Source organism: Cetorhinus maximus, chromosome 1 (genome assembly GCF_964194155.1).
Source record: "Cetorhinus maximus chromosome 1, sCetMax3.hap1.1, whole genome shotgun sequence".
NCBI lineage: Eukaryota > Metazoa > Chordata > Chondrichthyes > Lamniformes > Cetorhinidae > Cetorhinus > Cetorhinus maximus.
The window spans coordinates 245595981-245602944 of NC_135879.1; positions in this window are offsets into that span (position 1 = coordinate 245595981).

Consider the following 6964-nt stretch of genomic DNA (forward strand, 5'->3'; position numbering starts at 1 on the left):
CCCCTTTTTCTCACTCCCTGTCCCTATAACCTCCCCGTGATCTCAATTTCTGACCCCTTAACCTCCCCGTGATCTCACTCTCTGACCCTTTAATCTCCCCGTGAGCTCACTCTCTGTCCCTTTAACCTATCCGTGATTTCTCTCTCTGTCCCTTTAACCTACCCGTGATTTCACTCTCTGTCCCATTAACCTCCCCTTCTTCGCACTCTCTGTCCCATTAACCTCCGCATGATCTCAATCTCCGTGCCTTTAACTACCCCGTGATCTCACTCTCTGTTCCTTTAACCTCCCCGTGAACTCACTCTCTGTGCCTTTAACCTCCCCGTGATCTCACCCTCTATCCCATTAACCTCCCCGTGATCTCACTCTCTGTCCCTTTCATTTCCCCGTGATCACACCCTCTGTCCCCTTAACCTCCCCGTGATCTCCGTCTCTGACCGTTAAACCTCCCAGTGATCTCACTCTCTGTCACTTTAAACACCCCGTGATCTCACTCTCTGTCCTGTTAACCTCCCAGTGATCTCACTCTCAGTCACTTTAAACTCCCCGTGGTCTCACCCTCTGTTCCTTTAACCTCCCCGTGATTTCACTCTCTGTCCCTTTAATCTCCCCTAGATCTCACTCTCTGACCCTTTAACCTCCCCGTGATCTCACTCTCTGTCCCTTTAACTGTCCCCCTTATCACAATCATTGTCCCTTTAACTGTCTCTGATCTCACTCTTTGTCCCTTTAAATGTCCCTGATCTCCATCTTGGTCCCTTTAACAGTCCATGATCTCAATCTCTGTCCCTTTAACTGTCCCTGATCTCCCTCTCAGTCCCTTTAACTGTCCCTGATCTGACTCTCTGTCCCTATAACTGTCCCTGATCTCAATCTCTGTCCCTTTAACAGTCCATGATCTCAATCTCAGTCCCTTTAACTGTCCCTGACCTGACTCTCTGTCCCTATAACTGTCCCTGAACTCAATCTCTGTCCATTTAACCTCCCCTGATCTTATTCTCTGTCCCTTTAACCTCCCCGTGATCTCACTCTCTGTCCATTTATCCTCCCCGTGATCTCACTCTGTCCCTTTAATCTTCCCGTGGTCTCAAACTCTGTCCCTTGAAACTGTCCGTGATCTCATTCCCTGTCCCTTTAACCTCCTCGTGATCTCTCTCTCTGTCCCTTTAACCTCACCGTGATCTCACTCTCTGTTACTTTAACCTCCCCGTGTTCTCACTCTCTGTCCCATTAACCTCCCCGTGATCTCACTCTGTGTCCCTTTAGCCACCCCGTGATCTCACTCCGTCCCTTTAATTTCCCCGTGTTCTCACTCTCTGACCCTTCAAACTCCCCGTGATCTCACTCTCTATCGCTTTAATGTCCCCGTGACATCACTCTCTGTCCCTTTATTTTCCCCGTGATCTCACTCTCGGTCCCTTTAACCTCCCCGTGAACTCCTCTCTGTCCCCGTAATCTCCCCGTGATCTCTCTCTCTGTCCCTTTAACCTCCCCGTGATTTCACTCTCTATCCCTTAAACCTTCCCGTGATATCACTCTCTGTCCCTTTAAGCTCCCCGTGATCAAATCTCTGTCTCTTTAACCTCCCCTTGATCTCACTCACTGTCCCTTTAACCTCCCCGTGATCTCACTCTCTGTCCCTTTAACCTATCCGTGATTTCTCTCTCCCCTACCCTCCCCTTTTCTCCCCTACCCTCCCCCCTCCCCTTCTCTCCCCCTCCCCCCATCCCCCCTACCCCCCTCCCCCCATCCCCCCTACCCCCCCTTCTCTCCCCTACCCCCTCCCCTTCTCTCCCCTACCCCCTCCCCTTCTCTCCCCTACCCCCCCCCTTCTCTCCCCTACCCTACCAACCACCTTCCCCTTCTCTCCCCTACCCTCCCCACTCCTCTCCCCTACCCTCCCCCTGCCATCCCCTCCCTCTCCCCTCCTCTTCTCTCCCCTCCCCTTCTCTCCCCTACCCTCCCCCCTCCCCTTCTCTCCCCTACCCTCCCCCTCTCTCCCCTACCCTCCCCCCTCCCCTTCTCTCCCCTACCCTCCCCCTTCCCCTTCTCTCCCCTACCCTCCCCCCCTCCCCTTCTCTCCCCTACCCTCCCCCCCCTCCCCTTCTCTCCCCTACCCTCCCCTTCTCTCCCCGACCCTCCCCCCTCCCCTACCCTTCTCTCCCCTCCCCTACCAACCACCTTCCCCTTCTCTCCCCTACCCTCCCCCCTCCTCTCCCCTACCCTCCCCCTGCCATCCCCTCCCTCTCCCCTCCTCTTCTCTCCCCTTCCCTCCCCCCCCCTTCCCTCCCCCCTCCCCTTCTCTCCCCTACCCCCTCCCCTCCCCTTCTCTCCTCCCCTCCCCTCCCCCCCTCCCCTCCCCCCCTCCCCTCCCCTCCCCCCTTCTCTCCCCTCCCCCCCCTCCCCCCCCTCCCCTCCCCCCTTCTCTCCCCTCCCCCCCTCACCTCCCCTCCCCCCCTTCTCTCCCCTCCCCCCCCTCCCCTCCCCCCTTCTCCCCCCTCCCCCCTCCCCCCCCCTCCCCTCCCCCCCTTCTCTCCCCTCCCCCCCTTCTCTCCCCTCTTCCCCCTCTCTCTCCCCTACCGCCTCCCCGCGCCCCCCTCTCTCCCCGCGAGGAGCCGGGCCCGGTGAACAGGGATTGGGGAAACTCGGGGCGGGAGAGACCCGCAGCGCAGGCTCGCTCCAGCCCCGCTCGCTCGCTCGCGGGCTGGGCTGGGATTCGATTCCCCTCCCCGGGCTCGGAGGTAACTCCAGCTGCGTCAGGCCTCAGACCCGCCGCCATCTTGTGGAAGATTCTAGATGTCGGAGCGCGAGCGGGAGGCCTCGGGGGTTTTTTTTTCGGCCGCGTCCCCCAATCGCCTCGCCCCCCACCCCGGGGGGGGGGTCGGGCTGAGCCTACCTGCCTGGGGATGGCGATGGCGATGCCGGCTCTGTCTCTCCCTCTCTCCCTCTCAGTCTCTGTCTCTCTCCCGGTGCCGCTCCCGCTCCTCCTCCCGCCGCTGCCGCGGAAACCAGGCGCCGCCAATCGAGCGCCGCCGATATCGAGCGCCACGCTGAACGCAGCCCAGCGCAATCGATCACCGATCCCTCCAGCCTGCAGCGAGGATTGACATTCAACCAGCAGGGGGAGGGGAGGAGAGGGGGAGGGGAAGGGGAGAGGCCATTCAGCCCATCCGCCCTGTACCCGCTTCGAAAGAGCTACCAGTTATACCCAATTTTCCCTCTCAGGTATTGATCCAATTTTTATTCCGCAAATGACTATTTAATACTGAGATCATAAGCAGGGGGAGGGGAGGGGAGGGGAGGCCATTCGGCCCATTCAGTGAGCTGGTGTCTGATCTGACTGTGGCGGGAGGGTTGCCAACCCCTCCAGGGTTGGCCTGGAGTCTCCAGGGAATCTCAGGAGTGGATAGGGAGGAAGCGTTCCCGCTCGTAAACGGATCGAGAACCAGAGGGCACAGTTTTAAAGTGATTAAAAGCAAAGCTCGTCGCAAACTGGAGGAACAGCACCTCATCGTCCGACTCGGCACTTTACAGCCTTCCGGAGTTCAACAACTTCAGATCGTGAACTCTCTCTCCTCCTCATCCCCACCCCCTTTCCGATCACACTTTTTCCTGATAATTTATCTTTTTTTTGCCCACATATTTTTCTTTTCCCACCTATTTCTATTATTATTTTTAAATGTATTTCCATCCATTGTTTTATCTCTACCTTTTAGCCTATTTCGATCCCTTCCCCCCACCCCACCCCCACTAGGGCTATCTGTACCTTGCTCGTCCTGCTTTCTACCCTTAATGTCACCTATTAGCACATTCCTTAGATAATATCACCACCTTCAACACCCCTTTGCCCTTTTGTCTATGACATCTTTGGCAATCTCTTCTTTACCTCCACCTATCACTGGCCCCCTATCTAGCTCTACCTGTCCCACCCCCCCTCAACCAGCTTACATTTCACCTCATTTCTATTTTTCTTTAGTTCCGATGAAGAGTCATACAGACTCAAAGCGTTAACTGTGTTCCTCTCCGCAGATGCTGTCAGACCTGCTGAGTTTTTCCAGCTATTTTTGGTTTTGTTTTGGCACAGTTTTAAAGTGTTTTGCAAAGGAAGCAAATGCGAGGTGAGAAAAAACCTTTTCACACAGCGAGCAGTTAGGGTCTGGGATGCACTGCCTGGTGGAGGCAGCTTCAGCTGAGGCATTCAAGAGGGCATTGGATGATTATTTAAATAGAAACAATGCGCAGGGTTACGGGGAAAAGGCAGGAGGTTGGCACTAAGTTAAAATGCTCAGAGAGCCGCTGCAGACAGATGGGCTGAATGGCCTCCTTCTATACCATAACAATTCTGTGATTCTGTGCAACCCTAGAGAAAAAAATCATTGGGACTTTAAAAAAGATTTTTTTTGTCACTTTCTTTGAACGTACGAACAAGGAGCAGGATTAGGCCATTCAGCCCCTCGCATCTGCTCTGCCATTTAGTGAGATCATGGCTGATCTGATAGTAACCTGAAATTCTTCCACAAGGGGAATCATCCTCTCCACATCCACCCTGTCAAGATCCCTCAGGATCTAATATGTTTCAATCAAGTCGCCTCTTATTCTTCTAAACTCCAGCGGATACAAGTCTAGTCTGTCCAACCTTTCCTGATAATACAACACACCCATTCCAGGTATTAGTCTGGTCAACCTTCTCTGAACTGCTTTCATTTCTCTTTACCAATATAAAAATATTGAAAATGGTGAAGAGGGGGGCTGCCGATGGGGCAGCTCTTTGACTGACAGTCAAGCATCATCCAGTTGGATAATGAGTGTTTTTGCTTTTCAGTTGCCATAGGAAGGCAGTGTGTCACAGGGATCGAGGTGTTGGATAACTAATGGCTAGAGCATGTGGGCAAGGGGCAAGTCATGTGACGAAACCTCCAGGAATACATTTAATCACATTTGGCAACCCTATTGTGGCCCTAAAACCACTTTCCTGTCTGTTCCCCCATAACCCTTGACTCTTCTGTTGATCAAAAACCTGTCTTCCTCAGCCTTGAATATATTCCATGACCCAGTCTGCACTACTCACTGGGGAAGAGAATTCCAAAGACTAACCACCCTCTTGAGAGAACAAATTCCTCCTCATCTCCACCTGAAATGGGAGACCGCACTCTAACGCAGTGCACTTCAAATATAACTCATTGCGTCGGTGTTTTTTCAATGTCGCTTCTGGTTCTTTTGACAATCACCTTAATTTTGTGTCCCCTTCTGTCCCCTAGAAGCGGTTTCTCCTTATTTTCTCTATCAAAACCCTTCATTCATAATTTTGAACAGCTCGATAAAATGTCCCCATAACCTTGGCAGAGGCGTCAACACTTGAAAATGTAAAACGCACTCAGGATTATGGGGCTTAGAAATTGGGGGTTTTCCCGGATTCAGATAAAGGAGAAAGACTTGCATTTATTTAGTGCCTTTCAGAACTTCAGGACACCCCAAAACGCCTTACAGCAATTAAGTACTTTTGAAGTGTAGCCACTGTTATAATGTAGTAAACAGGGCAGCCAATTGGTCACCGTCAGCTCCCACATCCAGAAACGTGATGAAGACCAGATAATATTATTTTCTGAGGGTTACTGATTCTTAAAGAGGATGAGTTAAAGGCAAAATGCAGGCAGCCCCTCAACAATGTTCCAACATTCAATTTGATCATCACTGATCTGTATCCCATTATGATCCATGTGCTTTGGGTCATAGTGCCACTGTCTCATTTAACATATACTTGAACTCCTGGTGTTCATCAGACACACTGAATTCTACAACAACACACCAAATACCACACGGAGAGACCAAATACCACACTAAGACATCAAGTATTACACTGGCCCACAAAATATCTCACTACCACACACAAAGATGAGGGGCATGGACAGGGTGGATAGGGAGCAGCTGTTCCCCTTAGTTATCAATCGAGGCATAGATTACAAAAGTATGGAGGTCATGTTGGAGTTGTATAGAACCTTAGTGAGGCCACAGCTGGAGTACTGTGTGCAGTTCTGGTTGCCACATTATAGGAAGGACGTGATTGCGCTGGAGGGGGTGCAGAGGAGATTCACCAGGATGTTGCCTGGGATGAAACATTTAAGTTATGAAGAGAGGTTGGATAGACTTGGGTTGTTTTCAATGGAGCAGAGAAGACTGAGGGGCGACCTGATCGAGGTGTACAAGATTATGAGGGGCATGGACAGGGTGGTTAGGGAGCAGCTGTTCTCCTTAGTCAAAGGGTCAGTCACAAGGGAACATAAGTTCAAGGTGAGGGGCAGGAGATTTAGGGGGGATGTGAGGTAAAACTTTTTTACCCAGAGGGTGGTGACGGTCTGGAATGCACTGCCTGGGAGGGTGATGGAGGCGGGTTGCCTCACATCCTTTAAAAAGTACCTGGATGAGCACTTGACACGTCATAACATTCAAGGCTATGGGCCAAGTGCTGGTAAATGGGATTAGGTAGGTAGGTCAGGTGTTTCTCACATGTTGGTGCAGACTCGATGGGCTGAAGGGCCTCTTCTGCACTGTGATTCTGTGAAGATGACAATGACATCCCAAATATTACACCAAAATACCAAATGCCACAATGACACAACAGATATCACACTGAAACATTAGGTATCACACTGTGGAGATGATGGCTGGACTAGTAATCTAGAGACTAAGGGTAATGATCTGGGGACCTGGGTTTGAATCCTGCCACGGCAGATGGTGGAATTTAAATTCAATGAATTAAAAGTCTAATGATGACTGTGGAACCATTGTTGATTGTTGTAAAAACCCATCTGGTTCACTAATGTCCTTTACAAAAGGAAATCTGCTGTCCTTACCTGGTCTGGCCTACATGTGACTCCAGACCCACAGTGATGTGGTTGACTCTTAAATGCCCTCTGAACAAGGGTAATTAGATGTGGGCAATAAATGCTGACCTAGCCAATGATGC